The sequence below is a fragment of the Pinus tabuliformis genome, chromosome 5_2 (assembly GCF_031772625.1).
Source record: "Pinus tabuliformis cultivar Carrire ecotype Pingquan chromosome 5_2, CPIR1, whole genome shotgun sequence".
In the NCBI taxonomy this organism is placed as follows: domain Eukaryota; kingdom Viridiplantae; phylum Streptophyta; class Pinopsida; order Pinales; family Pinaceae; genus Pinus; species Pinus tabuliformis.
Window position 1 is genome coordinate 712,746,385 of NC_142306.1, and position 8,570 is coordinate 712,754,954.

An 8,570-nucleotide genomic window follows, 5' to 3' on the forward strand; every position below is an offset into this window, starting at 1 on the left:
AGCTAACTGAATCTTTCTATCATCCTCTTGGAGGTTTTGAATCCTACAATAGACCTCCAACTAACAAATCTAATTATCAAGCTTCTATGCATTCACTTCACCATTATACATGGGTGAATTTAACATCAAGTTTTAAAAAAGGTTATTTACCAGTTCCTTTTGAAGAATGATGATGAGTGTGAGTAAGGGTTGTGTTAGTGGAAGAGGGTGAAGATTCTTGTGAAGAAGAAGATGAAGATAATGGTGGAGAGGGTAGAGGTTTGTCTCCATTTCCATTACCTCCTCCTGAAGAGCCTTCTCCGTTGGGAGGTTTGGAACTTTCTCCTTGCAACCTGATATTCCTCTCTTCATATAAGACCTTCACCATCTCTATCATATCAAAGAAAGACTTTCTAAAAGTTGTCTCATCTTTTGTCATGTTTGTAGGTTCTCCTTCATGAAACACGATCTCTCGAGTGTCAACTACAACTTGAGCCTAAACTGGTGTTGGAGATTGTGGCAACCTTTCTCTCCTTCCCCTTAACCCAACTTTAGGGCTTCCAACCAGCTTCCCTTCTCCTCTTTTGAGTTTTGTAAGCATGACATAAACTTGAAAACAGTTAAATCATTCTTTTACAAAGAAAACCTAGTGCTTTGATACCAAATTGATCTGATTTAGAATATTAGTTTGTAGTGCTAAGATCTTCCTCAGATTATTAATAAAATTATTTCATTGTGCTTAAGGATTCGTGAATTTTTGCAAGTGAAATGAAGAGTTTTTATGTTAATTTATTAGCAATTTAACATAAATAAGAAACTGAACAACAACATAAACATGTACAGAACATAATCAAAAACACATTACAACAAGAATATGATAAAGGAGTTCACCCCTCCTGGGCTACGTCTCCTTGGTCCAGCTTCCAATGGCTTAGGCCTCTCTATTATTCTCAAAAGTGTAAAAAATTGTGTTTACAATGCTCAAATGCTTTTAAAAACTGCTGCAATCAGTTCAGAATGTTCAAAAATGGCTATCTAGCCTCTTTTTGCATCCAGTTTGGTGGAAAACTAAATAAGGTATGACTTCTCCTAGTTCTCCCAATATTTTCCTCACAAATTGCCCCATTTCCAGCATGACCAGACAAATTAGCCCCAAAAATGCGCTAATTGGGCAAAAATTTCGCTGTGCGGCGGGCCATAAACTGTCAGTCGACTATTTTATCTCAAAATGCAATCAACGAGGAAACCAGAGGTCTTATGGTCTATGATCGCAGCGGGGTGATGTGCAATTGCGATTTGGTGCACTTGACGGAATAATTAACTGAAACCTATAGTTGCATCGCATCCCAGAACCTATCGCACTTCGCAATCGACGGAGAACTGAAGGGTAATATAATGTGGGACTCTGCTTTCTGTGAAGTGTGATTGCGATCTACGATCCATTGCATCGCAACTCTGGCTGATCCATCGCATCGCAACTCCGGGTCAATCCATCCAATCCTGCCATGTGTCCAAGTCAAACTCGAACTTTGAATTGCTCTAACTTTTGCATATGAGCTCATATTTTAGTGTCGTTCATATTGTTGGAATTAGAATGAAAAAATCTTTGATCTGAAGCTAAGTTTATCAATATTCCAACACTTTGATATTTGAGCCTAATTTTGAGCACCTGATCTTGACCTGGATGCAAATGGAGAGCGTAGGATGGGAGATCAATGTATCCACCGAAGGTGTGCAGAGGAGATCACAACTTTTACACACCTGTTAAGCGATATGATTGTTGGCACCCATTTTTGTCTCTACTTTCTTACCCTTTTACTCCTATTTTTACCCCTTTTTACCTATAAACGTACTTCTTTTCACCTACTATGCCACTCCATTCACTAATAAAACCTTGTCATCGCATAACTAGAGGTAAAAACATTTATTTGACATTATTTCAGTGTTTGTGTTTGAATTTAGGTAAATTGTAGAGTCATGCTATTAAAATGTTCCTAACTATCTATTTTTTGGCTCCTAGCTCTGAAGGTTATTGACAAGGGAATGGAAGATTAAGTACCAGGATGGAGGATGAGGTGGTGGATGCTTTGTCATCTAAGAACTACTACTATTCTGTACTTAGAACCTTGTTTCCAGACCTGTACTCAAGGTGGCAGTCGACAGGTAGCAATTCCTTTCGGTGAAGTATAAATAGTTCGTGAGATCTTCTGATATCTCATGCCCCCATATCTTTGTGGCGAGAGATAGAAGCAATTTATCCAGAGATAGGAGTTGTTTATCCAGAGGTAAAAGCAGTTTGTCAAGCTACATGCAGCTAATTCGAAGACATCATACAGTACAAGTTTAGTTGTTAGTTAACGAGTTACCATGTTAAGGAATTTTTTGTTAAGTTTTGTACTCGTCGTTTGCCTCTTAAAAGGCCCGATGAAATTGAAATCAGGGGGTTAAGCAGTGAAGACAATGTAATGTCCTGTTGCTATTAATTTTTACAAACTCTATTTCAAAAGATCTTAAATTATGTATGATTGCATCTAAGGTTTGAACTAAATCAATTTCAGCATTATTTTGCTGTAAGTCATGGTATTTATGCTTTGATCTATGTTTTACTGAATTAGATTAGCTTGCTCCAGGCGTGGCAGGGCCCACCACAACTAGAACCGAGCTTCATAGTTAGAGTAGATTTAGGAAATTGTTACTATGTGATTTCTCATAGTTTAGCTTACATCTATCTGAATTTCGAATGGTTTGATCAGTGGAGTGTTTGAGTGTCCATCATTGATCTCATAATTGAGCCTTTGATTGGTCCATAAACATTAAGTGATTTTCCACATCGATGATTGATTTCTATGAAGAATGTTTTTTATTGAACCATGGCATTTTAAATCGTTGTGATTAGAACCAAATCTTGCATAATTATTTGAAAACGCATACTCTGTTATCTTTATGAATGAGCAAGAATGAATGCATTGGTATAACATAGTTAAGAATATCACTGCGATGGAATGTAATATGAAGTTGTAGTTAATGTTTATAAGTTGGAATGACTTTTGATTGAGAATACATGTGTTTGAGTCCTATAGTTAACATTAGGATGCTTTCGATTGAAGAAGAGTGTTTCTCATACAATTTGAAACCTGAACAGTTGTTTCGTACTTGAGTTTTGTAGTAAGGCATTTTGAATTTGATTAGAATAGTTTCGTTTTCCATTAGATATAGTTTGAATTGGTAGTTACAACATTTGATTTCAATTAGGAGTAGTCTAGGTTTGAATTGGCATTACATTTGAAGTGATTTAGTCTTGAATTGGTCATCGCAGCAATTTAAATTAGAGTAATTTAGTTTTCCATTGGGCGTAACTTAAATTGGTAGTACAATGTTTCGAAATCAATTAGAATTATCTTGTTCCCACTAGGTACAATTTGAATTTCGATTTCAAATAGAAAGAGTGTTTTCATTCTGGCAGTTCGATTTTCATTAAGAGTGAATATTTTTCATTTCGATTGAGCATTTCATGAGATTGATTTTGCTTTACAATAGATACAATTTGAGTGAGAGTGATTTTGGGACAAGTTGACTATGTGTGAAAATGGAAAAGATCTGAATTATGTCAAGTATTTTATCAGTTAGAATAAGTAGTTTGAGTATCTGAATTGAGTCATTTGAGTTTTTGCATTATTCATAGCAAGCATGTGTTTGATATAAGTCTCTTTGAAAGAATGAAACAAGTTTAGAGAAGGGATGGTGTTCTGTAGGGTTTGATGAACAAATAAACATATTGAGTTTCATAAGCTGGGTATGATTTCTTTGAGTGTTACATATTGGATTCTTTAAATTAGATGGAAGAGTTCCCTTAATTAGACATGAGGGTTTTTGAATTGTTTGAGCAGGTGAAGGATTTTTTAATATGAGTAATTAGGATTTCGCACTTAGAAATTCATTATGAAGGAAATCACATACTCTGCATTTAAATCTTGAACCAATATGTAGTGCAACTTGTGTTTACGATTCCTGGTTGATAATTAAATATTAGGAGCTTTAAATGACTAATTAAACTCCCAAATTTTTGGCGCCGTTGTTGGGGAGTTGCATTTTGGTTCAGGTAATATTGTTTGTTTCAGAGTTACAAAGGTATTTGCAGGGCCGTCAAAGGGTGGGGAGAGTACGGTAAGACGTGAGTGAAAACCGACACATCCACTTTAGTGGGGTTGCTCCAAACTCTGATTTTCTTTGTGTATATTTTTACTATCATTTCCTTTTATTTATACGTAGGAGTAAAAGTAGGCCTAGGGATAACAAAGGTAGATTTATTTCAGACACACAATTATTGTTAGGACTATTTGGTCCCACAAAAACACCTCAAACTAATTTTGTTAATCATTATACATGTGACAACATAGGAGGAGGCACTAATAGCAAGGTGGAATAAAAAAGGAAACACCCCTAAAAAAGGGGACTGAAAAATCCCAAACTATGCCTCAACAAGCAAAAATTGTCTTGGGAACCACAACAGAAACAACATTGGTGATCGTTCCACAAGTGGAATCATTTGTTGGACATCCTCACCGAGATTTGGGGCCTAGAAACTTTAAAATCAACCCAGTTGAGTCTTCTTCCAACCACATCGTTATAACAAAACAACATCCCAAATCTGCAGAAAACATGGCCAATAGAGGAGGAGGAGTCAACGGGAACAATATAGGAAACCGGGGCGAAGGAGAGGGTACACGACAATCTCTATTTGGAGGAAACAATGATGGACGAAGAGGCGGGACAGAGGAGCAAGAGGAAGAGGAAACAACTTTTGGATTCCCTATCTTGGACATAACTAAAGGTCTTACCCTTAAGAATATATCGTTGGCACCGCTTCCACTTTTTCGCGATATGTCAACTTAAGACCCCGATGCATTTTTATTTGAATTTGATATCCTTTGCAGAAGCTATAATTATTATAACGAGGCACAAAAATTGAAATTATTCCCTTCCACCATGAAAGACTCAGCCTTGAGATGGTTCATGAGCCTAGAAGAACATACCATTTATTCCTAGGATGATATGAAATCTGTTTTATCTTAAAAAATATAAGGATTACTGTAAAAGTAGAGATGTAAATGATATCTTTAGGATGCAACAGATGGAGGATGAAAGCCTAGAAGAATATCTAAAGAGATTCCTTTATAACTATCATAATTCACATGAACGATCCATTAGGACTATCTTCTTGAAAGGATTAAGGGAAGAATGTATCGAGACACTGAATCTCTTGAGTGCTAGTGATGTTTATAAAAAGCCTTTTACTAAAGTAGATTAATTATGTCAAACCTATTCGAGGAGTCAAGCTAAAGTAGGTAAAAGACTTAGGGACAACCCAAGAGATTATGTGCCCAAGAACTTGAAATCTATACCTAATGTTGTTACCAGGGTTGAGTTGGGAAATCTTTTGGAAAATTTTAAAACATACATTTTAAACACCATTAGTGACCAGCTAGACACCTTGAAAATTAAGAGAAAACAAGAAGAAGAGAGAGCTGCCATGGCAATATTCTATCCTAAATGTAAACGAAAACATATGGAGAGGGAATTTCCTATCAATGTGGTTGAAGTATGTGGAATTAATTTTCCTTGGAACAATTCCACTGAAAAATGCCCAACCTTTCCCAGATTTCAAGCCATTTATAAAGGCAATATGGAGGCTAATGACCCATCTCAAACAAACAAAAAGCCTTCATGGAAAGGGCCAAACCAAAACATGTATCAGGACCCTAATCCACAAACCTTCATTCAAAACCAGCCATGGAACTTTCAGCCATCCTACCCCCCTTAGAGTAATCAACAACCCCAAAATTTCCCAGGGAACCAAGGGTGGAGAGGAAACTTTTATGGGAATACGTTCCAGCCCCAAAATCAGTTGTATCCTCAATACCAAAGCATTCCTAACATGCCATGCGCACAGAATATACCTCCATATCAGCAACCCTCACTACCACCACCTCCTTTGCACCAACTTCTACCCTCAAGTTCTAACTCGTAACCTTTGTAGGCACCACAACCATTTAACCCACCTCATCCTACCTTACTACCTGCACAACCTATAGCCAATCCAAATCATAATAAACAACCTCAAACTGTACAAAATGTGGAAGTACAACCCTTTGCCACCTATGTTATTATTGTTGTCCCAATGAGTGAGATTCAATTGAGATCTGGGAAAACAATTAATAAGGAAAAAGCAGTTGTCATAATTAAGGAAGAGCCACCTAGAGAACAATTTGAAAACCAACAACATCAAGAAAACCAAAAACAAAATGAACCAGGAGAACCAAATGAACCTCCTTCCCCGGAAAGATTACTTGTTAAGAAAACTGACATCCCAATCGAATATTATTTAGAATCAGAATTAAGGAACGTCTGCATCAAAATACCCTTGTTACAAGCCATTAGAGACATTCCTATATATACTAAAATCATTAAACATCTTTGTATTAAGAAATCGGGTAGATAAGGGCATAAAAATCAGAATGTAAAAATCATGAGTGAAATGTCCAGAATGATCTCTAATTTACCACTAAAGTATAATGACCCAAGAAACCCCATAGTTACTATAGAAATCAATGGAGATATCTTTCCAAACACCCTTATAGATCTAGGAGCAACAATCAACACTATGGATTTGAAACTATGACATCTTTACAGTTGCAAGGAATTAAACCCACACCTATAATCTTGGAATTGGCAGACAAATCCTTTGTCAAACCCATGGGAGTCTTAGAGGACATAGTAGTCACGACTGCCTCTTGGCAATATCCCGTTGATTTATTGTAATTTCTTCAAAAACCTCTAGACCAGGACATCCAGTAGTGTTAGGATGCCCTTGGTTAGCAACTGCTGACGCTGTTGTAGGGTGCAAAGATGGAGAAATTATCATTTCCAATGGCTCACACAATCAAACTTTGAAATTTTTTCCTCCTGCTCAAATAGTTGTTGAAGTACCTCTTTGGTTATAGAGTCCTTATGGGGATGAAGACTGTATCTTTCCTTTGTTGACTTTAGAGCAATCTAGAGGACTCCAAGAACAATCGGAAGGTCATGTTTTACAACAATTTTTATCTGATATTTCTTGCATTAATTATCCCATTTGTTTTAATGATTATCAACATGTGTTCAATAATGGGTTTCAAGAATCTTGTCATCCATCTATATTCACAACATTTACTTTGGTAGCATTAGAGGACAACAATGAAATAACTACTAAACCGGTTGAGATCAGTGAGGGGAAGATCCTATACATTGGCACTGAGTTGGACACAGAACAAAAGCAACAATTGTTAAGCATGGTTCGAGAGCAATCCAGAGCCTTCGCTTGGAACTACTTAGATATGAAAGGTATACACCAAGATAAAATGCATACATAACATCTATACCAACGAGGAAATGAGACCTGTTAGGCAGCTGCAAAGACGCATGAACCAAACCTTGAAAGAAATTGTCAAAGATGAACTGCAAAAATTATTGGCTGCAGATTTTATTTATCCTATTTCAGACAGTAGATGGGTGCCACATTTGGTGTTTGTTCCAAAGAATAACAGTAAGTGGTGCATATGTGTTGACTATAGAGATTTGAATAAAGCCACCTTATGAGATTATTTTCCCTTACCATTTATTGATTAGGTGCTTGACACACTCTCTGGCAAGAAGTATTTTTATTTTCTAGATGGGTATAATCAGATTCAAATAGCTAAGGAAGACCAAGAGAAGACCACTTTTACTTGCCCATGGGGTACCTATGCCTATAGAGTTCTCCCTCTTTTCCTTTGCAATGCCCTAGCTACTTTCCAGCGAGTTGTCCTAGCCATCTTTTTTGACTTGATCCATGACTGTGTAGAAGTCTATATGGACGACTTCACAGTATATGGAGATGATTTTCCTCAAGCTTTGGAAAATCTAGAAAAGGTATTGGTTCGACGTCAAGAAGCTCAACTAGCCCTTAGCAGTAGTAAATGTAAAATGCAGAATAAGGGAATAGTTTTGGGCCATCATGTTTCATTTGAAGGAATAAAATTCGATACGGCCAAGATAGAGGTAATCTCGCATATTCCAATTCCTAGTACACAAAAAGAGGTAAGAAGATTTTTGGGACATGCAGGTTACTACTTGCGATTTATTGAAATTTTCACAAAAATTGCAGCACCCTTGTTTAAACTAATTACTAAAGATGTTGATTTTGTTTGGGATGATAATTGTCAAAATGTTTTTTAGGTATTGAAGAACAGGTTGTCCACTACTCTAGTACTGAGATGGCCGAATTTGTCCCTTCCATTCCACATATGCACTGATGCTTCAGATACCACCCTTGGAGCAGTGTTGGGACAAAGGGAAGATCACTATCCTTATGCTATTTATTTTGTTAGCAAGAATCTTTCCCCTGCTGAATTAAATTATACAGTCACTGAAAAGGAGTTGTTAGAAATTATTCATGCCATTAGTAAGTTTAGACATTACATAATTGATTATGAGACTTTTGTCCATATCGATAATTCTGCTATTAGATTTCTGATGAACAAACCTATTATTAATGGTAGGATTACTAGATGGTT